The 27,745-nt window shown below is 42.1% G+C and overlaps 1 long non-coding RNA gene across 2 annotated transcripts in view; it reads right to left on the bottom strand.

Moving 5' to 3' along the window:
- Window positions 1-27,745, bottom strand: part of LOC309347736 — a 63,117-nt gene that overhangs the window by 24,983 nt on the left and 10,389 nt on the right. Inside the window, exon 2 of one of the 2 annotated variants that reach the window (XR_014159022.1) lies at window positions 16,818-16,900. The exons of the other annotated variant lie outside the window; for it this stretch is intronic. This is a non-coding gene — a long non-coding RNA (uncharacterized lncRNA). The remainder of the gene's footprint in view (window positions 1-16,817; window positions 16,901-27,745) is intronic. 2 annotated transcript variants of the gene reach the window in all.

Here is a 27,745-nt window from a genome sequence, read left to right as displayed (position 1 = left end):
ATCTGGATCAGCAGAACATAGATGGCTTCCAGGAGTAAGCCTGAGGTTGTTGAGTATGTGCTTGTGGGTTGTGAGACTCAGAATTTAAGAGACATACATATAATCTGGACATATAGAAAGGATGAATGGGGTAAGGGCGTTATGTGTTAATCCAATCTGGTTCTGTACATAATTTGTTTTTTTTGTTGCAACATAGAAATTTCTAATCTCAGGTGAAGGGGTAAAATATATTTGATGGTTAACTTTTGAAGTGTGCATTATCTGTTCACCTCTATGGGATTCAAGTTCTACATCTGATAGTGCAATTATATATGCACATCTACTCAGAAGTAAGGTCCGATGAGTTTCTCCCATATAAGTGTATAGATGTTACCTTTACAGATGACCAAAAATAAAAGGGCAACTAGTGAAATAGTAAAGTTTGTGTTTTTCTTTGGCAGTAAGGCATTACCATATGGATCAAAATGTATTTTAATTGGTGGGGTTAAGAGGAAGGGGATGGCTTGAAGAAGAAAAGCAGAATGCATGGGCTCACTGACACATGGTGCCCAAGAGCACACAGAAACCAGCAGCTGGCTCTGACTCGGATACAAGAGCATAGAATCATAGAATTGTAAGGTGAGAAGAGACCACAAGGGCAATCTAATCCAACCTCCTGCAATGAAGGAATCACAGCTCAAGAATCCCTGACAGATAGCCATCCAACCTCTGCTTAAAAATCTTCAGAAAGGGGTAGGCAACCTAAGGCCCATGGGCCACAAGCGGCCCACGGGGGTCATTTAACTGGCCCATGAGCTGCCCCTGAACCAAGCCACCAGCTCAGCGAGTTCCTGTGTGCTGTGCTAAACTGGCACAGTGCGGCACGGGGACTTGCTTCCATGGCGCTGGAAATCTCATCTGTGTATGCGCAGACACTGGAAATCACAGGCGCATGTGCGATCCAGCCCACGGAGGGATCTCCTCTGGAGTGAACCAGCCCAGACAAGATAAACCTTGCCTACCCCTGCCTTAAGTGAAGAAGACTCTACCACCTTCCAAGGGAGTCCATTCCATTCTTACTGCCAGAAAGCTCTTCCTATTGTTTAGATGAATCTCCTTTCTTGTTATTTGGATCCATTGGTTCAGGTCCCACCCTCTGAAGCAGCAAAAAACATAAAGAGGAACAGGACGGAAAAGACTGAAAGAAGCTCACCCAAAATGAATCAGAAGCTCCTCTTCGCCATGATCAAAGGCAATGCATGGAAGTTCTAGTCTCACTTCACTAGAGGCTAAATTCAAAATGCAGACACTTGATTATCCGAAGTTCTCCCCCCACATCCTGCTGTCCCAACCCCAAAACTCCCCCCTTCCTAAACTGAAGACCATCCTTTCCAGGCCCTCAAATCTCTTTAAAAGATCACTCAACTAGATCCAGCAATAGAGGGGCTGTGACAAATATGCATTGGAGTGACCCCTCCCAAGAGATTCTGTGGTAAACAAAAGTTCAGTTCAGCCTGAAGAGCACTCAGGGCCCCTGATCACTCATGTGTTCTTGAGGTGTCTTTAGAAGGAAACTTTGGTGGCCTTTGCCAGCCATCAAACCAACCACTGTCTGTTTGGAGAAACAGAATAATTATCTAGGAATGAATAGACACCCCCCCCCCCGCTACTTTCACACATGCTCTATTTGCAGGTGGCAATTTTGGGGTGTTGGTCAATGGGTGTTTTAGAGAGTGTGGAACAGAAAGGTGTGTGTGTGTGTGTGGGTGTGGGTGTGTGTGTGAGAGAGAGAGAGAGAGAGAGAAAGAAAGAAAGAAAGAAAGAGAGAGAGACTCACTGGCATTGCTCCTCGCAGAACCTGACCGGCAGTCACCACGTTTGCATCTTGGAACCCCCTTGGTACACCTTGTGACAGCCTTCGGAGGAGCACAGGAAAATGGTAGCCCTCACAAATTTTGCAGTGGTGTGGGGGAAAGGTGCAGTCACTTTGCCTACCCTTTTGCCTCTGAAACTACTCCTGTAGCTGGAGAAAGTCCTTGTAGGGGATCCTTCTTTAGCAAAATCTTCTTCTCAAAGCAGAAGGAGTTGAAAATATCATGTAGACTTTATAAATTTTGCTCCTCCTGTTAGACATCCTTTGTGGCTTTACTTAGTCATCCTATTACACCAAAAGACCTCAAAATAATCTGGGTTCAGCACCTGGAGGCACATGACCAATGTCATGGACAACTCTTCCCTTTCCTCCTAATAATAAATCTGTCCTTTTCAGAAATCTAGGAATTTCAGACACGTCAGAGCTTGTCAGCCAAATGAAATGATGCTGATCAGACCATCATTTCCACAACCCTGCAAAATAATTCTCTGGGATTACAGTCCCTGGCGTGTCACCAGCATGGAGCTTGAGGGAAAGGCCAGAAACATGGTCAAGGTTTGTAGGTCAAGGGGAAAGCCACTGTTTTGTCTCTCCTAAGGGAAGAAAAACATTTTAAAAAGCAGTGCTGGAGAAAAAGAGGATAGATTCACAATGACACTAAGATATAGGAGGAAGTTTAACAATAATGTCTCCTGCCTGAAGCATTTGGTGGAAAACTTCTGCAGGAGCACTGAAAGGATAACATGTTTTCTTTCTTTCTGTTATTATTTATGTTACATCCCAGAATAACAGAGAAAACATGGGTATTAACACAACATAAGCAACCATCAACAGAGGCCCGGAACAATTGCTTGATTCTGGCAGCATTTTACAAATTCCCTTGGAATTGCTGATCCATTTCCTTTATGTTCTTACATCTTAACATTTGAAAACAATTTGCCAGAAGTAACAGAATATGTTCAACTGAGAGAGAAAAAGGAGCACACAGGCTCATTTAGAACAAAAACAGGTTGTTGTTTTTTCATCAAATGCATGAAAGATATAATTTGGATACTGATAGATTTAGGAGTTTTGCAGTGACTTAAAGCTATATGAATAGGTTGCAACAAGAAGTTGAGTTACTTAAGAGAATAAGCTACAGTGATTTTGTGCTGTTTGTTATATTGTTGTGGGGTTGGGGGGGGGGGCTCAGTCTGCATGAAGCCCTGAGTCCCTTCCAATTTCTGGGAAGATATGAATTTCTGTAGAAAGTATGAAAACAAACTTGCCAAACCAGCTCCATTGTCCAGGCAATGGTTGTGACTAACTAGCTAAGCACCCTGATGAGATGTCAGGGATTGGCAGGGAGACTCACCCAGGAGAGGGGGCCAGTGATTTTTGGAGTTTGGTGCCACCCATGAGGCAGGAGCCAGAGTGGGAGGAAAGGGAATGGTCTGAGAAGTCAAAGATGGAAGAGGGAGAGCAGGACATATCAGAAGCAGAGGTAGAGACTGTTCAGGTGAGGGGCAGTCCAGTTGGATCCCCATCACTCCCTGCCCCACCATCTCCTAGAACCAGGAGAGGCTTGAAGAGGGAAGCACAGTGACATCTTCAGAGCAGGAGAAGTCTCAGGTTACATGTGCACTCCATCAAATGAAGGTGCATAGTCCTAGGGGGTATGTGTGACCGCACTGTTGGTTCAGCTGCTCCGCTGGGCACAAATGTGGAAAAGTGAATGCCAGGTAAGCAGATGCCAGAAGCATGTGTCCATGTGTATCTGGTGCACCTTTGGAGTTGCTGTAAGTGTGTGTTTTGGGCAATAAAGAATTAATTATCGGCTGTTTGTCTTCTTTGGCTGGGTGTGAGAAGGACAGATCAAGGCAACCTCAACCTCTTCCAGCCATCAATCATATAATATGAGGAGCCAACTCCTCATGGCTCATCTAGTCCAGGATCCTCTTCTCACATTGGCCAAGCAGATGTCTCTGGGAAGCCTGCAAGCAGGACCTGAGCATAAGAGCCCACTCCCTTCCTGCATTTTCTAACAACCGGTATGAAGAAGCACTGCTGTCTCCAGAAGCAGCAGCCGAGCATAGCCTCCATCACGGATGATAGTCACTGATAGCCTTCTCCTCCTTGAATTTGTCTAATCCTCTTTTTAAAGTCATCTAGTTTGGTGGCCATCACTACCTCTTGTGGGACTGACTTCCAGAATATGTGCTGTCTGAAGAAGCACTTCCTTTTGTCTGCCCTGAATCTTTCAACATTTGGCTTCACTGGATGTCCATGAGTTCTAGTGTTACGAGAGAGGGAGAATAAACTTTTCTCTATCCACTTCCTACCATGTGAAGTTCACTTCTAAGGAAATGAACTCAGACCCAACACCAGTTCCTTGGACTGTAGTATTCCCACAGGATCAGCCCAACTGATGGCTGCAGACTTGGATCCTCACATGTCTTTTTTTAAAAAAATAAAAAATATTTATTACCTTTTCCAACAAATTAAACACTACAAAAAATAAAAACCATACAATACAATACAATACAATACAATACAATACAATACAAAAAAGAAAAAGAAAAAACACAAAAAACTATACATTACACCAGTCTTTCCCAACCTTGTGCCTCCAGCTGTTTTTGGACTACAATTCCCATCATCCCTTGCCACTGGTCTTGCTAGTCAGGGATGATGGGAGTTGTAGTTCAAAAACAGCTGGCGGCACAAGGTTGGGAAACACTGCATTACACTAACAAAACACTAACATTAAACTAACAAAACAAAACAAACACAATTTGAAACGCACAAATAATTTCAATATCTTATCTTTCATTCCCTTATTTCCGCGACCTCCTCCCACCTCCCTTTTTGTATTCCACTTCTATTAATTTTTTCAGCAATTCCTTTCCATCTTCCTCTATTTTAAATCCTATAATTATCTTAACACATTCTAACCTTATTTTCCCTTTAATACTCTATTAATCTATTTATACTTAATTCCTTATAACATTTCTACTAAAGCCATATAACTTCATTCCAACATTTTTCTAACATTCATTAATTTTACAGTATTTCCGTAAAAGGTCTTTAAACTTTTTCCAGTCTTCTTCCACCGACTCTTCTCCCTGGTCTCGGATTCTGCCAGTCATTTCCGCTAATTCCATGTAGTCCATCAACTTCATCTACCATTCTTCCCGGGTGGGTAAATCTTGTGTCTTCCAATATTTTGCAATGAGTATTCTTGCTGCTGTTGTTGCATACATAAAAAATGTTCTATCCTTCTTTTTCACCAGTTGGCTGACGATGCCCAGGAGAAAGGCCTCTGGTTTCTTCAGGAAGGTATATTTGAATACCTTTTTCATTTCATTATAAATCATCTCCCAGAATGTCTTAATCCTTGGGCATGTCCACCAAAGGTGAAAGAATGTACCTTCAATCTCATTACATTTCCAACATTTATTATCGGGCAAATGGTAAATTTTTGCAAGCTTGACTAGTGTCAGGTACCACCTGTAAATCATTTTCATTAAGTTTTCTCTTAGGGCATTACATGCCGTAAATTTCATACCTGTGGTCCATAACTGTTCCCAGTCAGCCATCATTATGTTATGTCCAACCTCTTGTGCCCATTTAATCATAACTGATTTCACCATTTCATCCTGAGTGTTCCATCTCAGTAACAAGTTATACATTCTTGACAACTGCTTGGTTTTTGGATCAAACAATTCTGTTTCCAATTTTGATTTTTCCACCTGGAAGCCAACTTTTTTGTCCGAATTATATGCCTCCATTATTTGGTAATAATGAAGCCAATCTCGCACTTTATTTTTCAATTTTTCAAAACTCTGCAATTTTATTCTGTCTCCATCTTGCTCCAAAATTTCCCAATATTTTGGCCATTTGGCCTCCATATTGAGTTTTTTCTGTGCCTTCACTTCCATTGGTGACAACCATCTTGGGGTTTTCTTTTCTAACAAATCCTTATATCTTATCCAAACATTAAACAATGCTTTCCTAACAATGTGATTTTTAAATGCTTTATGTGCTTTTACCTTATCATACCACAAATATGCATGCCAACCAAATACATTATTAAAACCTTCTAAATCCAACACGTCAGTGTTTTCAAGAAGCAGCCATTCTCTCAGCCAGCAAAAAGCAGCTGGTTCATAATATAGTTTAAGGTCTGGCAGGGCAAATCCACCTCTTTCTTTAGCGTCGGTTAATATCTTAAATTTTATTCGAGGCTTCTTGCCCTGCCAGACAAATCTAGAAATATCTTTCTGCCACTTCTTGAAACAATTCATCTTATCCAAAATTTGCAATGTTTGAAACAAAAACAACATCCTTGGCAGCACATTCATTTTTATCACAGCAAATCGGCCTAACAATGATAACTTCAAATTTGTCCATATTTCTAAATCCTTTTTCACTTCAGTCCAACATTTTTCATAATTATCCTTAAATAAATTCACATTTTTGGCTGTCATATTAACCCCTAAATATTTCACTTTCTTAAACAATGTTAATCCTGTCTCCTCCTGAAACTTTTCTCTCTCATTCACAGTTAAATTTTTCTCTAAAACCTTAGTTTTCATCTTGTTCAACTTAAAGCCTGCTACCTGTCTAAATTCTTGAATCAGTTCCAATACCCTTTTAGTACTAGATTCTGACTCCTGTAAAGTCAACACTAAGTCATCAGCAAATACTTTCAGTTTGTACTGTTTAACTCCCACTTGTATACCTTTAACCTCTTGGCCCTTTCTAATCATATTTAACAAGACCTCAAGGACCGATATAAAGAGCAATGGAGAGATTGGGCAACCTTGTCGTGTCCCTTTCTCAATCTTGAATTCTTCTGTCACCACATTGTTCACAATTAATTTTGCCTTTTGTTCTGAGTAAATTGCACCTATACCATTTTCAAAACCTTGGCCTACCCCCATTCCCTGTAGATTCTTCTTCATAAAACTCCATGAGATGTTGTCAAAGGCTTTCTCTGCATCCACAAATATCATAACTACCTTGATATTGATATACACTTGTAATTTTTCTAGAATATTAATTATATTCCTCGTGTTGTCAGACAAGTGTCTGCCCGTCATGTCAAAGAAAGTTTTAGGTAGTCTGCCATCTTTGTTGACTACCTGTCTCTGTGCCTTGTCCATATTTGTAGACACCACTCCATTCATATCTCCCATCAAGATCATGTTGTAGTCCATATAATCCATCAAAGACTCATGTAGCTTCTTAAAGAACTCCGATTTGCCTTCATTTGGTGCATAAATACCTACAATTAGGAATTTCTCTCCTTGTGATTGAATTTCAATTGCAATAAATCTTCCTTGGTCATCTTTAAATATAAATTTCGGTGATAGGCTCTCCTTTGCATAAAGGACCACTCCTCTTTTTTTAACTTTATCTGATGAAATAAATTATTGGCCCAATCTTTTATTACTCAATATCTTCCTATGTAGCCTTATCACATGTGTTTCTTGTAAACAAATCAAGTCCAAATGTTCTTTTTTTCAATAAATGAAAGACTCTCTGCCTTTTTTCCGGGGAATTCAGCCCATTCACATTCCAGCTCGAAATCTGCAACGCCATCATGTACAGTGGTGCCCCGCAAGACGAATGCCTCGCAAGATGGAAAACTCGCAAGACGAAAGGGTTTTCCATTTTTGAGTTGCTTCGCAAGACGATTTTCCCTATGGGCTTGCTTCGCAAGACGGAAACGTCTTGCAAGTTTGTTTCCTTTTTCTTAAAACCGTTAATACAGTTAATACAGTTAATACAGTTGCGACTTGACTTCGAGGAGCAACTCATAGCATGCGGTGTGCGTCTCTGTAGGGGCAGAGAGGAGTGAGAGGGAGTGTGATCAGTGTAATGCAGGGGAGTGTGATCAGTGTAATGCAGGGGAGGAAGTGTTAATTTCACTTGCCACAGGCCAGGATGCTATACTGGCTGGTAATCCTTCTTCTTCACCACCTTCATTTCTTTTAAGTCTATAGCTCGCTTTCTAGCCCTCTTGGGGATTTCATGTTTTGAAATGTAAAATGATTTAGCATCACAATGGATATGGTTGCATTAGTTACAGAAGAACTGCTGCTCATACACATTCTGCAAACTTCATTTCTTGAAGAGGGAGTGGTTAGAGGGGGTGAAGTGGAGGGGATCCTAGCACACTTTAGAAGCATGCACACACAGAAAAAGCAAAATTGGGGCCACCTTTTATCAGGACCAGAAATAAGGGACAATTGACATGTCTAGCTTAGAGGGAGGAATGGAGCCAAAAGTCCAGCCATATGGAGGATGACAGGAATTGGAAAAACTGCCCCAGAGTCAACCCTCTGAAGAGCAGGTGATGAATGTTGCAAGCCCCGCCATTAGAGGCGAGATTTGTGAGGGTTGCCTTGGTCCAGGGCAGAGCGCAGTAAGTGACTTGAAACAAATTATTTAAAGCTTGAGAGAGACAGAGCAAAGCCTTTCTGGGGTTTCTGACGGCATGTCAAAGTTCTGAGGCTTGCATTTAGAATCCCCTCCTGAGTGCCCGCATGTGTGAAAGAGAGGGGGGCAGCCACTCTTCCCTGCAATTTGTTCGTCAGCTGATGCTTCTAAGTATTCTGGCCCATCTCCTCTGGTCCCGGCACACTCTCCTCTCCCCAAAGTTTTTCCGACACTCCTTGTCATGTCAAATCCCATCCTAAAACCACTCTATTTCCATAATCCTCCTTCCAGGGCCTTCAAAGGCCCTCTTAGCCTCCCCCTCCCCCCCCTCTGTTCCACCTCCCCCATGTGTCCTCTGTGTAGGTGAAACCAACATTAAATGCAGGAATTACGTTGTCACTCTGTGGTAACTTTTCTACCATTCTGTAGCATCTTGAAGATGAAAGGCTTTATGTTGGCAAGAGGAGTTTTCACACACAGTGAGTCAGAACCCTGATTCAAAAGTGCCATCCTGCTCATTTTTCCATTGAGACACCTGCTTCACCCTGGTTCACTTTAGAGCTGGCCCTGGTGCAGTGTCCCTATCTCCCCAACCTTGCAGAAGTAAAAAACTGCCTTGCAGGGGTTGGACTAGATGACGTTTTGGGTCCCTTCCAACTCTACAGTTCTATGATTCTATGTAATAAGGCAAAGCCCCTTTATCTAGTTAGCCATATCTTCCAGAGAAGTGGATCTCACCCTACTCCGTGACTGGCCTGCCTACTACATAAGACTTTAGTTGGCTATACAGTAGCTACTTCCAGAGACTACCGCTTCTATGGCTAGCTTAGATGGGCTTGTTGGAGCTGTCCAAGGTCCTGAATGCTCTTGCTCTCGTGAGCCTCAAGCACTCACTGAACTGTTATGTTCTTGGGTAAGATACAGTCCCCAGTGAGTCCACCACTTCTTTGTCATTATCACCAGCTGCTCTTGCTCCTCCTCCTCCTCCTCCTCCTCCTCCTCCACCACCACCACCACCACCACCACCATTTGCTTGTTTGCTAAGCAGAGAACTGGTGAGCAAGCATGTCTGCTGTTCCTCCTTTGCCTCCTGTTCCACCATCGTCTGGGCCAGAGTGAGAGATGGGAGAAGACTTTTGGAGAGCCACCTCTAATCAGAGTATGCCAGACTTCCCCAGCCTACTGCCCTCCAAACTTTGGTGGATGACATCTCTCACTATCCTCGATGGCCATGCTGGCTGGGGCTGATGGGAGTTGGAATCCAACAAACAACAAAAGCTATAAGCCATAGGAAAGGGAAAAAAAGAGTTGAGCCACAAATTTGGCTCTTAATTTCCTGGCAGCCAAATACAGAAACAAGCAAGGAAAAGTACTTCTCCCCACATAAAGCAACACACAGACCCATTTGATGTAACACCCCCCGCCCCCAGAAGCTTAACTCAGACAAAATCCAATGTAAGAAAATAAGAAAAGCCTGCTGGTTCAGAACAATGGTTCATCTAATTCAGTATCCTGTTCTCACATTGGCCAGCCAGATGCCCCAGTGGGAAACCTACAAGCAGGACCTGAGTACAAGAGTTCCACCCCCTCTTGTGGTTTCATTGGGAGGGCACCAGATTAGGAAAGGCTGACATATGCAATTTCAGGATGGATGGGCAAGTGCTCTGGTTCATTTTTGTTGTACATTTCCACTGCAACCTATACTGCCCCTGAGCAGCTCTGGGATTTGCATACTTTTGAGACCATTCCTTTGTTCCAGACAGATCCCTACAATAACCTATAAGTAGCCTCTAGGCAGCAAAGGCATTTAAAATCCCAACCTCGACACCACTGAGGTTATTTTGCTCGTTGAAATCACCCCATGCTCGATTATGCTTGCAACTGCTGACTCTAAGGCATCTTTGCGGTTCAGAACATCTGTCTGCAAAGCCACGCAATAAGAAGCGACGTCGCTAAGCCGTTTGATGGAAAACGGCCATTTTTCATCCTTGGCATTAGCGTTCTTAATGTGACACCTCTTCTGTCGAGAAGCCCCCCTTGAGCTCCCACAAACAGCTCCCTGGCTGAGCAATCTTGCTCTCTAATTTAGAGTTTAAGTGTATTTACTAGGAGATCACCCCTAAAGAATACCATTTACCAAGCTGACAACCCCCAAATTGAATTTCAGCTTCCGCTACTGTACGTCAGTGACAGAAGTAGCAATCAGAATAAAGACTGCTGAGGCTGCATTTAAAACACACACACACACACACACACACACACACACACACGTCAGCCATGGCTGGGTTCAAATTTATTTTCTCTTTAGTTCAAAAAGTTTAAAATTGCAATTGGTTTTGCCCCACCCTCTGGCCCTGGGACTCCTCATAAGGAAGCTGTGCCTGGAGGAAGAACTGTGAGGGGAGAGACTCCATCAGGCAAGGCCTCCTTCCACCTGCCTTGTCCCACTCTCTTGTCTCTGCTTCTCAATTTGTATTGTATTATTTTATGTACTTTGGCTTGCCATTGTTTTATTGATTATAGTTTAGAAATTATTTATTGTAACTGTTGAGTAGATTTCTGCTTAACTTTTATATGTTATTATTATTATATAATACTATTCTAATGATTGTTGAATGTTGCTTTTTGATGTAGGTTGCCTATTTTAAAGTTATGTTTTATTATCACATTTTTGTATTGCATTAGATTGTTATAAGATGTACATTTTTTGTTTCTTCAGCTTGTAAACCGCCTTGCGTATTGTAAGGTAGAAAGATGGTATACAAATTAAAAATGATGATGATGAAAAAATTGTTTTCCAATTTGTTGCTGCTAACATGGCATATTTTTAGGACATATGATATACATGTTGTGACTGTCATTTGTTTTAAACTGCTTTTAATATTGTGTTTTAATGTTGTAACCTGCCCTGGGACCTTACGGTAAAGGGCTGGCTATTGATTGATTGATTGATTGATTGATTGCATTTATAACCCACCTTTTTCTCCAAGAAGCTCAAGCTGGCTGTCAGGAGTCCAAGTTCCCAGCATGATAACACACTAAGCGTAGCTAATTAAAAAAGGAGATTTATTGCAAAAACAAACAGATAGCTCTGGATGGCTCTGACAAAGCCACCGTCATCATTATTCAAGACGACCCTTCTGAAGGTCCCTTCCAGATTTTGTGGAATATATTGAACTTGCGTAGCTTAGATTTCTTGTTTTGCTTCCTGTCTAACAGCCATCCCCTTAGCCGACTCTTAGGAGGGATTGGATCAGCTCCAATCTCTTCCCGTTTGGACAGACTACTTCCTTCTCTGTCCCTGCCTATTGGAACTTCCTGAGAGCTTGGGCTGGGTTCCCGCCGGCTCTCAGCCATTCCTTTATCAATCGGCATTCCAAGGGGCGGGGGAGTTGGTAACAGTCAATGTTTATCCTGCATGACAGTTAACTCTCTCTGTTCCTGGCTGCTTTCTTCAGTTGGCTGCAAACCTTCACTGGGAGCTGTCTCATTCATGACACTGGCTCACATGGTTATTCTCCCCCTCCTCATTTATAATCCCCACAACAATCCTGCGAGGCAGGTTAGGCTGAGAGGCAGTGTCTGGCCCAACGTCACACCCAGTAAGCATCATATGGTGGAGTGGAGAGTTCAACCCTGGTCTCCTGGGTCCTAGTCTGACACCCTCACCACTGTGCCACACTGGCTCTCTATATAGAATATAAATTCAATTTGGGTACATAATGCTGCAAATGTTCTTCCTTGGTATTCCAAGCGGCCTTCTCTTGAGCTTTTGGTTTTGTTTAGATCTCAATGGGCAGCAATAAATGGTTCTCATTTATGGCCATGGATTGATCTTGCCACAATGCTTCATTAAAACTAAAAATGTTAAAATTGTCTACCTGCCCCTCAGCCACCTCATCTAATCCTGTCCTCAGACACTTAGATAGGCCACCACCAGGAAAAAAACCTTCAGGAAAATGTTACCACCTCCCTCCATTTGTCTGCCTTTCCCTCCACTAGTGTCCCAACACAACGTCCTCTAGACCTAATGTGCCCTTGCAGGTGTGTCAGGGCAGATGTGTGGGTTTGTTGTTGTTGTTGTTGTTGTTTTGCAATCTTGAATTTGGCTAGAGAAGGGGAAATCATTTGAGTAGATCTGGTTGGAGAAAGTGCCTTAACTGGTTTCTGGCTGGCTGACTAAACTTGCTGGACTCTTCAGGCACTGAAAGGCAAATCAGGAAGAGAAATCAATCATATCAAAGGTAGAAGATGGATTGAAAAGAAGAAGAATGGGCAAGAGGCTGTATGTGATTTAGCTAGGAGATCATTAGTGGGGACAGACACAGTCAGGAGAATGGAAAGAACAGAAGCCAGGATGAAAAGGAGCAAGACAAGAAAATTAATAGACTGGAATAAGCAATATGCAATCAAGGAGCTTCGAAAAGGAAAGTGATGGGGTGGTAATTACTCAGAGCCTTGCATCTGGGGAAGTTGCATTTTACATAAAGGGGAGAGAATTGCCTGCTTTGAAATGAGAAGGAACAAGAGGAGAGAAAAGGGAGGTGGGCAGGGGAATCCTATTGCCGTGTATACAGAAGCAAGACCCATTGGGGTCAATAGGACTTACAAGCATAACATTGCAGCTGGAGAATACAAACTAAAAGGAACAACAGAAAGGAAGGTGGAATAAAGGGATAAACTAGGAGGGTGAATGGGTAGTTAGATTTTACACACCACCCAATCTCCAAAATGTGAGAGATTCTAGCGGTTCCAGAATCGGTTTCCTTGGAATGAAGGTCAGCAGAGACTGTGGTGACTTTAGGATATGTGGTTTATTTACACATATATAAAGCCTGAACCTAAGATGGAGGGGCTCTCAGCATTAGCACCACAGCAGAATTTGCTTCTCCCTTCATCACAGCCTTAGATTCCAGCACAAATCAAGCCTGCATGTGTATCCAGTTTCTCAGTTTACTTTCTTGCTGCTTAGCTCACGCACAATAACCCTGGCTATCACTGTTCTAACTACCAGCCAGGTGAGGGGTAAGACCCACCCACTTCCCCTTTGGCATAGGGCAACTTCTCTGGTGATGTTAATCCTGGTGCTGAAGTGGCCAGCTAATCTTGCAATTGCCTAGATGAAGAGACTGGTTTTGGCAAGCTTGCTCTCCTACTTTTTACCCCTGAAGTCTGTGGGCACTGGTAACTTCCCATTTATGATAGTTTTTATACAGCAGATCTTGCAAACAAAGCATTTTAGAGCTAGTTATCTGACCAAACTCTCACCAGCTTCCTTAAGAAATGCATTTATTAAGCCACATTTTCAAGTGAAGCCCACAGCAGTCTTAGATGGCCACTACAGTAAGGTCCTGTATGCAGACAAACTTTGTATTTGTGGTCAGCCTCAGGTGGAAGACGTCGCTCATTTTCTGTTAGCCTGCCCCTTATATAGAGATCCAAGAGATCGCTTTCTGAAATCCATGTTCACACAAGCAAGCAGGTCCACCCTGGCAGACATGGTCCAGTTTCTTTTGAGTGACAGTTAATAGCTTTGTAACACACAGAGTGGCCCACTATGCACTGACTGCAAATAAATAAATAAATAAACAAATAAAAAAATCAAGAAAAAACGAGTTAGAGTAAATTGCTAATCAATTGTTGTGGTGATTCAGATGTTTAATTTGAAATCAAGATGGATTTGAGTTTGTTGGTGTCTCTGGTAGCCTCTCTCCAACATCATGGAATTTGGTTTATATTCTGGATGCATGATCTGTATTATTTTATTGATACAGTGGTACCTTGGTTCTCAAACTTAATCCATTTCAGAAGTCCATTCCAAAACCAAAGCATTCCAAAACCAAGGCGCACTTTCCCATAGAAAGTAATGCAAAATGGATTAATCCGTTCCAGACTTTTAAAAACAACCCCTAAAACAGCAATTTAACATGAATTTTACTCTCTAACAAGACCACTGAGCCATAAAATGAAAGCAATAATCAATGTACTGTACTATAAAATAAATAAGACAGTATTGTAGACGATGAAAATTTAAAAAAAAAAAATTCTTACTTCCTCTGATGATAGTCATTTTTGGAGGGGGGACTTTTATCCATTTCTGCAGTCACACAATCAATCAGTCAGCTGAACTGGGTTCCACACAGTCACAAAAACAAATTAACAAAAAAAGCCTCTAAAACAAAAACGCAAAATAAATAGCAAAACCAAAAGCGCCAAGTACAGTGGTACCTTGGTTCTTGAACTTAATCTGTTCTGGAAGTCCATTTGACTTCCGAAATGCTTGAAAACCAAGGAGCATCTTCTGATTGGTGCAGGCACCCCGGAAACAATAGCTAACAGCTGCATCAGATGTTCGGCTTCCGAAAATGTTTGAAAACCGGAACACTTACTTCTGGGTTTTCAGTGTTTGGGAACCAAGGCATTTGAGAACCAAGGTACCACTGTACTGTAGTTGTGGTTTTGTCATGGCTTTGGCTAGAACAATAAATATATATTGGTGAGGCTGTGGGAGTCAGAACTAATTTCCCCATTAACTGCCCTTTATTTAGTCAGCCTTTGTCCTCCCCAGGGCCAAAAATATTGCTATTTCTCTATAATAGAATGGGTAGGAAGGAGGGGGGAAACAAAATAAGTGAGTAATTTTGTACCTCTTCCCTGCAGGGGACAAAAACAGACTAAGTGAGGGGCAATTCTGCACTAATCCCACAGCCCAAATGACCAAGAGTGAAAGTGCCTGAAGCTTTGTGCTGTAAGCTTTCTACTTAAAAGGAAGCATTTCCTCTTGAAAGCCCTAACGGTACACTGTGAACAAACTGTTGCTACAACTGAGTTTCATTGCAGGTATGATAATCATGATAACACCAGAAAATTGTGGAAGGATGGCGTTGAAAACACTGGAGTGCTGCACCTTAACAATGCTGCCATGTGGACTGACTTCCTGTTAAAAGGTGCAAGGACAAAGGAAGTTGTCTTCTGCTGAGTCAGTCTTAAATAATGTCTACACACTGACTGGCAACAGCCCTCCAGGAGATGAACTTGGGAGTTTTGACATGCAAAGCAAGTGGCTCTATACCTTGAGAAGAGGGGCTGTACGGAAGCAACTCCAGTTTAAGCCAACACTTGTGGCTCATGTCTTTATTCTGGGTGAAGGCAACCAAAATGTCAGAAGCAAAAAGAATGAGAGAGACGAGAAGCCAGGTGTACCACCTTGCCCTCATGACAGTAGGTGCCCAGGGCATGCAGACGTCACAGCAGTGTGTGTGCATGCGTATCATGTTGGCACGCACCGCGGCATGCTGACGTCACTCGCACATGCCACGGGGACCCAATGGATTCAAATTACAAGAAAGGGATTCTGACTATACATTAGGAAGAATTTTCTGGTGATGAGCGTTGTTCGACAGTGGAATGGATTACATCACAAGGTGGTGGGCTTTCCTTCACTGGAGGTTTTTAAACAGAGGTTAGATGGCCAACTGTCAGGAGTGGAATCTACACACATATAAAAAACACTGTGAAAATGCTTTTTTTAAAAACGTTTTGAAAAATACAATGAATTTGGCATAGCTCACTCTCGCCATCTAGTGTCACATTTGTATATTGCACTTAGCAACATATTTAAAACATTTTATTTGCACCTGTGTAGTCTGGGGTTTCCTTAGCTGTGATTCCTGCATTGCAGGGGTTTGGACTAGATTACCCTTGGTTATCCCTTCCAACTCTACCATTCTATGAATTATATACCCACACTCCTAACTGTTCATTTCCCCCCAGAGGAGTATTTCCTCTGACCAGAGGGGAAGGAACGTAGCCCAGTGGTGGAGCATCTGCCTTTGATGCAGAAGGTCCCACATCTCCAGTGAGGACTAGAAGACACTCTTGCCTGAAATGCTGGAGAGCCATTGTCAGTGTAGACAATACTGAGCTAGATGGACCAATGTATAAAGCAGCTTCCTATGCTGCTTTGCCGAGAGCCCCTGAACACTGCCCCCTGCCCAGTGTCCAATGCATCATGAGCTGCCTTGCATGGACCAGCTTCTCATCTCCTCCCCACCTGACAGTTGACCCTTCTGGAGAGCTGCCTGCCCTTGCCATGTTCTTCCTTGCAGCTTCTGCTGTCTCTGGCTGCCCTTTACCTGCTCCAACCTAACTGTGATGAATTTCAAGCCCAGCCGTTCAGACCGTTTCTTAAACAGCACCAGATGGTTTCGCAGCCACCTAGGTGTACTCCAGAAGGCAGCCAGATCAGTTTGGAAGCCTGACATAAGAAGCATGACTGACTAGGTGAGGGAAAGGAGCAGAATCAGGACCTCGGAGAAGCAGGAGGCATTTGACACAGATCAAGAGGGCTGGTGGGGCTGATCTCCCTGGTAGGGATTTACTGGAGTCTGCATGAAACACACAACTACCCCATGTTCTGTTTCTTGCAAACCAACCCTTCAGGGTTAAATATGTGCATGCAAAACAGTGTTCCAATAGCTAAGAAATTGCAGCATTGGATTTTATGTTTGTTTATTCATTAGGTGCATCTCTTTCTTACCTGTTCTGCACGTGTGGGTCTCAGAGCAGGGTATAATAATTCTATTATCATTTCAGGATGCTCTTAGAGGAAGCAATTAATAACTGAAATTAATAAATAAAACAGTAAAATAACAATTATAATTTCAATTAGACAATAAACGAGATAGATGACGATGGGTTGTAGTCAGTGCTAGTCTTAATTGAGAGTAGACTTGCTGAAATTAATGAACCTAAGTTAGCCATTTTTGTTAGCCTTAATGGGTCTACTCTGAGTAAGACCAGTGTTGGATGCCAACAAATTACACCATAAAACAAAATAACTATACCATCATACATTAAGTGAATATGTCTGTAAAACATCTGAAGAAGTGTGCATGCACACGAAAGCTCATACCAAGAACTGACTTAGTTGGTCTTTAAGGTGCTACTGGAAGGAATTTGTTTTGTTTTGACTATGGCAGACCAACACGGCTACCTATCTATGTCTGTAAAAGTTCACCTCCTTCTTGGCTCCATACTTATTGGGCCATCTGTAATTCACCTAAATAAATACTATCCTTGAACCTGGTCTGAATAGAGACATTGGATTCTTATCTCATTATACGTGATAAAGCTATTTTTAGCCATCTCACCCCTTGCTTTTTCCTGTAAGACCAATTGTAATCGTTAACAGTCGTCAACAGGTTTACCACACCTAACAGCCAATCACCCATTCCCACCACCCTTCTGAGTAATATCCCTCCCCACCCTCTCACTATATATAAGGGTCTGGGCGTGACTTCTTTTTCAGTGTATCTGAAGAAGTGTGCATGCACACGAAAGCTCATACCAATAACAAACTTAGTTGGTCTCTAAGGTGCTACTGGAAGGAATTTTTTATTTTGTTTCGACTATGGCAGACAAACACGGCTACCTACCTGTAACTATCCTTGAACTATTAGGGCTATAAGTTGTCTCCCCCCCTTTTTTTTACATTGTGGTTTTTTTTCCCTTCACCATTCCCATGTTTTTTAAAAAGTGTAAGTGATTTTTAAATATCAGATTGTGTTTACTGTCTTTAAGCCACTTTGTTGGAAGGTAAAGTTTATATTGGCATCAATCTGATATACATCCTGTGGTCTTACTGATGAGTGCATATATAATACTGTTAATTGCCTTTTGGCAAATTCTGCTAAGCTTCATGAATGGAAATTAATAACATTCTATTCTCCTCTCTGCAGCTCAGCACTTTGCAACAACCAACGCTACAACATGGCTTAATTATATATTTTTAAATGTGATCTTTGCCATAAATTGATTTCTTGTTTTCTCGTGTAGGACCAAAGGCTTTAAACAACTCCTCCCCTGCATGAGATTCTGGGTCACATTTGAGATTCAAAGAGGTCTTGAGATTCAAAGAGGCCCTTAAAGAAATCGATGGCTGCTAGTTCCATGCCAAAAATATCTCCTTCACATTATTATTTTTATTTATTTTACCATCCTCTATCCATTAGTGAGAAAAGAAAAGTCACTGGAAAAATTCAGTCAAATTATTGGGGTTTCTCTGTGGTGCAGTTGTTGTTGCTGGGCTCATTTTACTTTTGAAGTGGCCGAGGGGTGTTCCTGAAATTCTGCAAATCATCTCTTAAGCAGTCTATGCTCTGCAGCTTTCCATTGTGCCCCAATGTTTCCTAAAAACCCCACAATATTCATGGGAAACTGGAGAGGCTGCCTACCATACACATGTGCACACGAAAGCTCATACCTAGAACTAACTTAGTTGGTCTTTAAGGTGCTACTGGAAGGAATTTTTTTATTTTGTTTTTACCATACACATGGCAACTGTCTATTGTTAGTGGTTTTTAAAGTTATGATGATGATGGTGATGATGGTGATGATTGTTTTACATAGGGGTAAAAGGAACAAATTCAGCAAAGAGGCTGGTTTTGGGTGTTCACTATTAAGCCTTCCTGACTTTTTATTTTTTTTAAAAAAATTATACCACCCGTCATCCATAGACCTCTGGGCACTTCAAAGCATAAAAAGCATCAATCAGGGGCAGATGTAATGAGATTTATTTATTTGGTTAATAAAAGTAATATACTGCTTGGTTGCAGGAAAAAACCCAACACCTCGGTGCAGTTTACAAGATAAAACAATAACATTATCACCAAATATATATATATATATATATATATATATATATATATATGCAGGTTTTGGTGTCCTCGGGTGTCTTCCCGTGTAAAAGTTGGGGTGTCTAGGCGACGTTTCGACGAGGTCTCACTCGTCATCTTCAGGCTGGTGCTTTCGGCTTCTTGTTACTGGAACAGAGCAGGATCTCAGTGTTTGAGTTCCTATAAATACTGTAGAGGGGGTGTGGTGTATAGCCTCCAATGTTCTGGGCAGAGAGGAAGTTCCCAGGCTAGTGTGCCTTTTCTTCTTTTGTTCCTTAATTACTTGAGAGATATCTTGAGTGATTTCTTGAGTGATATCCTGAGTACCACTTAGGTGGGTCATTAGGTGTGGATTAGTTGTTAAAGTCTTTGTGTCTTGACCTCTTGAACTTTGTGAAGAGTTTTCCTGAGAAGATGGCTGTACTGTACTTAGTTGTGCTCTGGCTTGGCTTCGTGTATAGGGGCGAGCTGTGGTTTTGTGGCTTGTGTCAGCCAGATCTGTGTAGGGATTGCAGGGGGGTGCAGCATCCGGAGGTGCCACCATGGATTGGCTACTGGATGGTGTCTGTAATTCATCTGTGGAGAGGGTCTGGGTTTGGGTCTGGTGTGGTTGATTGGTGTTGGCGTTCTGTGTGCCTCTGGATCTGGTGTCAGTTTTTGTGGGGAGGGCTAATTTCCAGATGTCTGGCAAGCGGGATGTGTCGTCACGCTTGTTCATGTTGTGAGGGTGTTTCTCTATCTCGATGGCTTCCATGATTATTCTCTTGTGGTGATGTTCCGTGTTAAAGAGCAATTTGGAATCTGCAAAATTAATTTCGTGTCCTGTTTCTTTCATGTGTTGGAAAAGAGAGGAAGTTTTTTCTTCTTTTTTGACGGCATTCTTGTGTTCTGCGATACGTGCATTTATTCGTCTGTTTGTTTGTCCAATGTACGTGGCTGGGCAGACTTTGCAGGGTATTTCATAGATCCCTTGGTTTTCCAACTGGATTTTATCCTTGGGGTTTCTGAGGATATTGGCTATTTTTTGGTTGGTGCAAAAGGCTGTTTTGATATTGTGTTTATGGAGGATTTTGCTAATTTTATCTGTAGTGCCCTTGATATAAGGAAGGAGGGCCATGCCATTGTTTTCTTCTGTGTCTTGGTTTTTGGGGGGTGTTTCCTTTTGGATTAGCTTCGTAATCCTGTTTTGCTGGTATCCATTGGCAATTAACACGTTTGAGAGATTCTGTAACTCAGTTGTCAAGTGGTCTTTGTCAGCCAGGCGTTTGGTTCTGGAGATGAGAGTCTTGGCTACGGAGTTTATTTGTGCAGGGTGGTGGTGTGATTGTGCATGTAAGTAGCGGTTGGTGTGTGTTTTTTTCCGGTAGATAGTGTGTCCTAGGGAGCCATCAGGTTTTTTGTAGATTAGGACGTCAAGGAAGGGAAGTTGGTTGTTGGCTTCTATTTCCATAGTGAATTGTATTTTGGGGTGTAAGTTGTTGAGATGTGTGAGGAAGCTATCCAGTTTTTCTTTCCCGTGTGGCCAAATTACAAAGGTGTCGTCAACATATCTGAGCCAAAGTTTGGGTTTGTGTTCTGACTTGTCTAAAGCATTGGTTTCAAAGTGTTCCATGTACAGGTTTGCGATGACCGGTGAGAGGGGTGATCCCATAGGTGCTCCTTCTATCTGTTTGTATCTTTGTCCATTGTGGATGAAGTACGTGTTGGTTAGGCAGTGGTTGGTCAGGTCCAAGATGTATTCGGGGGGATTGTATTTGTTTTGAATAGCTGTCAAGGCTTCATTAATGGGCACTTGTGTGAAGAGAGATACAACATCGAAGCTCACAAGTAGGTCATTAGGATGTAGGTTTTGCTTCTTTATTGTTTCTATGAACTGGAAGGAGTTTGGTACGTGTGAAGAGATGGATTCTGCATAGGGCTGAAGTTGCTTGGCGAGAAATTTAGCGAGATTTTGTAGAGGTGAGCCTATGGAGCTGACTATTGGTCTGAGTGGTGTTCCTTCTTTGTGTATCTTGGGGAGGCCGTAGAGTTTGGGGCATCTGGATGATTTTTCTCTGGGGATGATTCTTAGCTGGATTTCTTCACTGATAGGAGAGGCTTTTATTTTGGATTTGGTGGTTTTTTCCAGGTAGGTGGTGGGATCTGTTTTTATAGGTTTGTAGGCAGGATCTTGGAGTAGATTTGATAGTTTTGCTTGGTAGTCCGATGTGTTCATCACCACTGTGGCATTACCTTTGTAAATTAGCCCTCCCCACAAAAACTGACACCAGATCCAGAGGCACACAGAACGCCAACACCAATCAACCACACCAGACCCAAACCCAGACCCTCTCCACAGATGAATTACAGACACCATCCAGTAGCCAATCCATGGTGGCACCTCCGGATGCTGCACCCCCCTGCAATCCCTACACAGATCTGGCTGACACAAGCCACAAAACCACAGCTCGCCCCTATACACGAAGCCAAGCCAGAGCACAACTAAGTACAGTACAGCCATCTTCTCAGGAAAACTCTTCACAAAGTTCAAGAGGTCAAGACACAAAGACTTTAACAACTAATCCACACCTAATGACCCACCTAAGTGGTACTCAGGATATCACTCAAGAAATCACTCAAGATATCTCTCAAGTAATTAAGGAACAAAAGAAGAAAAGGCACACTAGCCTGGGAACTTCCTCTCTGCCCAGAACATTGGAGGCTATACACCACACCCCCTCTACAGTATTTATAGGAACTCAAACACTGAGATCCTGCTCTGTTCCAGTAACAAGAAGCCGAAAGCACCAGCCTGAAGATGACGAGTGAGACCTCGTCGAAACGTCGCCTAGACACCCCAACTTTTACACGGGAAGACACCCGAGGACACCAAAACCTGCATTCCTGTACCCGTGAAAATCTACGAAAGCAAATATATATATATATATATATATATATATATATATATATTAATTACAGCTGTAATTTAAACATGCAGGAGATTGAAACTGCAATAAAACAGACTAAAACAAATGAAAACTCCTACAAACTTTCTAAACATTGGAGCAGGCTTATCTAAACAAGAATTGTGTATGTAATCCACTGGGAGAAGTCAAATACAACATTCCTTGTTTTGCTAGAGTGGACATGCAAGGGAATGTTTGGTTCAGCCAGTCGAAACTTCCTGTTCCTCCTGGCCTGGAGCATCCTTCCTTGCATGTGACTAGTGGGTGGGCGTGACCTTTCCTGACCTGGTAAAAGGCCAAGGCATGCTGCCACTCTCCCTCTTTTCCATCTTCTTTTTGTCCTGCGAACTTCCTGGAATGAACTGCTGGCTGCCAGCTGAGCAGTCCCCCAGGTCATCTCCCTTATGGGGTAAACCTGTTTTTATACATTTGTAACTTTAAGTCTAAAGCCTGCCTTCAGGGATCACACTGTGCTCTGCCTGGTCATGAGTAAACTTTCTTTTTATTGCTTATGAATAAGACTATGGTGTCTTTATTCTTTTAGGAGGGATTCAAGGGGTCTTACCAGGAAAATATTAGAACACACTTCAATCTGGACAAGCCAGACTGAATTACGTATTGTCTTAAGAAACCCACACAAGTTTGCAACTAGTTTTCTGCTGTGTAAAGGGGAATGCACTCTGCTAAGTAAAGGAACTAAAGTAAAGGAACTTGCTAGCGCAAGTTAGGAAAGATATTAATAAACAATATATCCTCTCCTGCCACCCTGAACATTCCCACAAGAATGTCTTCAGGAGGCACAACAACAACAACAACAACAACAACAACAACAACAACAACAAAACAACAACAACCAGTGTAGGTGCCTGCCTCGTATCATTATGCAGGGAGTTCCAAATTGAGTCCTCTGCTAGTGCTTGTTCAGCTCAGGAAGCCCAGGCAGCTGAGGAGAGTGCAAGAGACTGAAGAAAAGTTCAATAGGAAGAAAGCAGCACACTTTAAAGGCCTCCAGCCCTCTTACGAGATAAGCTCAACCCCCACAGCTACTGAAATTATGAAGTGCCCTATGGATTCCAACAAAGCAATAATTTCTACTAATCGTAAACAAATTCCTTTATTTTTTATATATATAATTTTTATTAAATTTTCTGTTTTACAGTTTAGAATACTCATTTAAACATCCTTAAAATATCAATGACTTCCCTTCTTTACTTTCCATGGTTCATTTTCCATATCATAAATCCTTGCATATTTTACATTAACTAAACCATTCAGTATTCCATTATTACATCCATCAAAACTTATTTACACTGTTGAATTTATCTTAATGCTGGCAACATTTGCAAGTGTACACAATTCCCCCCATATATTCAATAAACATTTCCCAATCTTCTCTAAACGTATGTTGTCCTTGTTCCTTTAAAATGGCACTCCAGAACAATCCACCAACTATTATTTCATTGATAATGCCAGATTTTCAAAGCTCTGGTGCTCAAATCCTGCTTGCAGGTTTCACACAGGAACCTGGTTGGGCACTGAGAGAACAGGATGCTGAACTCGTTAGCCCACTGGCTTGACCCACCAGCAGGCTCTTCTGCTGTTCTTATGGCTGTCACATGATGAAAGACGTCTTAGTCAATCACATCAGTTTTAGTACATCAATCAATTAATCAAGCAATGAAACCTCCAGGGTAATTTTTCATTTCTGGATGACACATAAATGTTGCGTATCCTGCTCTTAAACTTGAAATTGGTTGCACTACAACTAAATACAATATTCACCATGTGCAATCTGATTTGTTTTTAAAAGTAATACTGTGATTGATCAAGGAAACGCTGCAGATCTACTGGGGTGGCTTAGGGACACTAGTGGTGCTGGGTATTGAGCGTTAGTCACCAAGAAGGTGCCAAGGAGAACATCATTGGCATTAGTATCCCTGCTCATTACAAAGGCATCCTGGTGGGCTACCTGGGCAGCTGGACTGAACACAATTGATACCTCTCCATCACTAAACTGTGCTGAAATAGAAGCTGAAATTGGTTTTCTGCTTCAGGTGGCTTCCTTGGTTATGTGTATGCTCTCTGGGTTCCATTCATGGAGGATAAAGCCCAGGACTGCCAAAAATCAGGGAAAGTATTCATCTTATACCCAAGTCATTACTTTTCTCAATGATGTTCCAATAAAAGATGATGTTGGGAATTACGAAGGGTTGCAGAACAAATCCAGATCCTTCGTTATACGGGTATGCAAACAAATCTCCACTGAACTATAGAGATAGGCTGTCAAAAGTGGTACTGGTTTTTTGTTTTAAATTCAACCTGGGACTTTCTTGATGGTTTGTGTCTTTATTAGCATTTAAAGGAAAAGAAAATTAAAGGGTTGTAGAGGTTTGAAAGCATCTCTTTATTTGAAAATGGCAGAGGAGTTGGGTTTAGGCCAAGTAATTAGGCACCAAACTTGAAATGAAATGTCTCTCTTGAAATGAGAATTTAAATGAATTAGCTGTATCTATCTCTGGGCTTTGAAAGAGCTGCTTAATTTGAGGGAGGGGGAGAGGAGCTAGGTATAATCCCAGTTTGGCATTGTACAACTTAATTATAGGCAGGCTTGACAACAAACAAAAACGCCGAGCCACGCATGTGGGTTCTGGCCTGCTCGACTTGGGGGCTCCGTTAATTATTTTACAAGTATTGGAATTGCTTCCTAATTAATTTTCTGTGTTCGACCCGATTGTAGGTCTGAGGAAATGAGGTTAGTTGGCTTGATCCTTTTCATCGAATTATGCAATTTCAAGTTTAAACTGCTTAGCCATTAAGGTTACGTTAGGATTTATCGCTGTTGACAAGTTCCTGCCGCCTCGGCTGGATATGAACAAGCTCTGAGCCAGATGGAAAACTTTTGGCCTTCTCAGCCATAAGGGGGAGCAAAAGCATTTGCACAGAAGAAATGGTGCCAGTGACTTTAGAAAGGAGAGTAAACTTTTTTATTTTATTTTTATTTGAATATTTAGCCTTTTTCTTCAAAGGCAGTAAATACATTTAGAAACAGAAGCACACAAACATTGTTTTAAAGCTCTCTTTCGCCAAGTTTGAACACCATACCAAACCACAGCTAAAAACAAGACTATGGTTTCATTTGAACAAGCAGCATGCTTAAAAGTTTCTTTAATGCTACTCAGTGACACTTGCTGCCCTGCTCAGAAACAAGAGCAAATAAAGCTAATGCAATTCTATGCTGCATTAATGGAAGTATAGTGTTCAGAAAGGGAAGTAAAAGTATCACTCTATTCTGCCTTGATCAGACCCCAACCGGAGTCCAGTATCCAGTTCTGGGCACCACAGTTTAAAAATGATATAGACAAGCTAGAAGGTGTGCAGAGTAGGGCAACCAAGATGATCAAGGGCCTGGAAACCAAGCCATATGAGGAATGGTTGAGGGAGATGGGTATGTTTAGCATAGAGAAGAGAAGATGTGATGTGACAACTAAGGTTACCAGACGTCCCCGTTTCCCGGGGACAGTGTCCGGATTTACAAATCAGTCCCTTGACAAAATCCATCTATTTAGTAGAAAGTTGAAAAGTGTTCCCAGATTCATTGAAAAAAATCTGGTAACTTTAGTGATAACCATCTTCAGTATCTAAAGGGCTGTTATGTGGGAAATGGAGTAAGCTTGTTTTCTGCTGCTCCAGAGGGGAGGACCTGATCTAATGGATTCAATGACAAGAAATGAGATCCCAGCTAAACATTGGGAAGAACTTCCTGATGGTAAGAGCTGTTCAATTGTAGAACAAACTGCCTCAGAAGATGGTGGACTCTCCTCCACTGGAGGTCTTGGATGCCCATCTGTCAGGGCTTCTTTAGCTGTGATTTCTGCATTGCAGGAAGTTGCACTAGATGACCCATGGGGATCTCTTCCAGCTGTGCAGTTCTGTGCTTCTATGAAAATTTGGGGATTTCTTCCAACTCTGCAGTTCTGTGCGTCTATGAAAGCAGGGTATAACAACAGCAGCAGCAACAACAACAACAACAACAATGCTGCGCCTGGTGTGTCCTGACATCCAAATTTGGGGTCCTGGATGTTTTTCTTCCAAACAAGCCATGAATGTAAAAGGAGAGAGGAGGCCTTGAAGGAGTGTGAATATCAGCTGATAGGAAAGGGCTGCCCAAATCTCTGAGCAAATGGCTCCTTTGAACAAAGGATATGCAGCATGCATAATTATGATATTTATCAGGATTGGCCATGGGCTCAACTGGATGTCCTTGGACAAGCCTTTCTCTCAGCCTTATTTTGCCGCTTGTAAAATGGGAGGACAACAATTCATTTGCTGGAAGTTTAGTATCTCCCAAACTTAAAATGACTATGTACACCATGGTTCCCTCATCTCAACATCAAGTTATCTGAAGAAGCAGAAATGAACAAGATACATTCTGGCCTAGCAAAACAAAGCTCCCATAAAAACGCCCTGGCAAAAGTGTTCAAAGGTGTGAAATATTATTAGAAAGGGTATGCAGATTGGCTTTTCTGCATGTGGAAAAGGACAAGAGGGAACTGGCCTGTACTTCAAAAAGGTAAATTTAAATGTCAGTAGGAAGCCATATGCTTAATTGGGTTGGAGAACTGATTCCCACAAGGGATGTGCAGGCGTCCCCAGCCTGGATGTAAATCTATTTTTTAGTATAATTAATCCTGGCTTCTGTGTCAGGAGATGTAAATGGCATTTAAGATCTCTTTTATAACTTTTCATCTATGTTACTAAATTGATGCCAAGCTTGGGAGGGGTGTGGGGGAGCATGTATGCCTCCAATTTTAATGTGTGGATTATCCCAACTGTTTGTTTCCCCAAATTATTTTTATTAAATATTTTCTTGGTTTACAAAAGTACATGTGTTGTCTCTTATTTTCAGGTTGTACAGGCTTTCTTACAAATCAGTTACATTTGTTGTGAGACATTAGTGTTGAGTACAGTATAAGGTTGGGGAAGAAGAGGGGTGCGGTAGTGAGGTTTATATTCTCTTGTATAGTGTACGTGTGGGGTTTTATGTACCCGTCAGCTGGGTAGGTTCTCTTTCTATTCATTTATTACATTTTCTTGGTAGTGAGAGGTATTGGGGGGCAGGGTGTTGGTTGTCTTGGCTGGCTGCATTGGGGTTTGTTTGCATTTGTGAGGGAAGGAGGGCTTGTTGGGTTAGGTAAGCCAGATTGATTTGTATGCTGTTGGTAGATTTTTATTGTCTTGTTGGGCTGTGTATGTGATAAAGTGGAGCCATACTGGGGTGAAGGCAGTCTCTTCTATTTGTCCCAGGGTAAGTTTCAGTTTATTGATTAGCTTTTCTAGTAAGGCCGTTTCCCATACAATTTGATACCATTAGTCCATGTTTACTCCTGATAGGTCTCTCCAGTGTTTGGCTACGAGGCTTCTGGCTGCTGAGAGTAGGTGGGTAGCCTGGGTAGCTCAGCTGGTTAGAGCATGGTGCTGATAACGGCAAGGTTGCAGGTTCGATCCCCATATGGGACAGCTGCATATTCCTTCCTGCATTGCAGGAGTTGGACGAGATGATCCTCAGGGTCCCTTCCAACTTCACGATTCTATGATTTCTAAGCTCTGTATAATGTGAATGGTCATTATGATCTTGAAAGCTGTTCAGTAGGGCCAGTTTTGGGGTGAGTTCTAATATCGGATTAGTTATTTTGCATATTTCTAGTAGGTCTGCTGTCCAGAAGGGTTGGATTTTAGGGCATTCCCACCACATGTGGAGGTATGTGCCGGTGGAGGTGCAGCATCTCCAACATCTTGGTGAGGTTCCTGGGCGTATCAGTGCCAATTTCCGTGGTGTTAAGTACCAC

Source organism: Podarcis erhardii (assembly GCF_964252035.2).
Source record: "Podarcis erhardii genome assembly, chromosome: 7".
NCBI classification, from domain to species: domain Eukaryota; kingdom Metazoa; phylum Chordata; class Lepidosauria; order Squamata; family Lacertidae; genus Podarcis; species Podarcis erhardii.
Note: the sequence above shows the minus strand (reverse complement) of the source record. Positions and strands in the feature narration are given on the sequence as shown.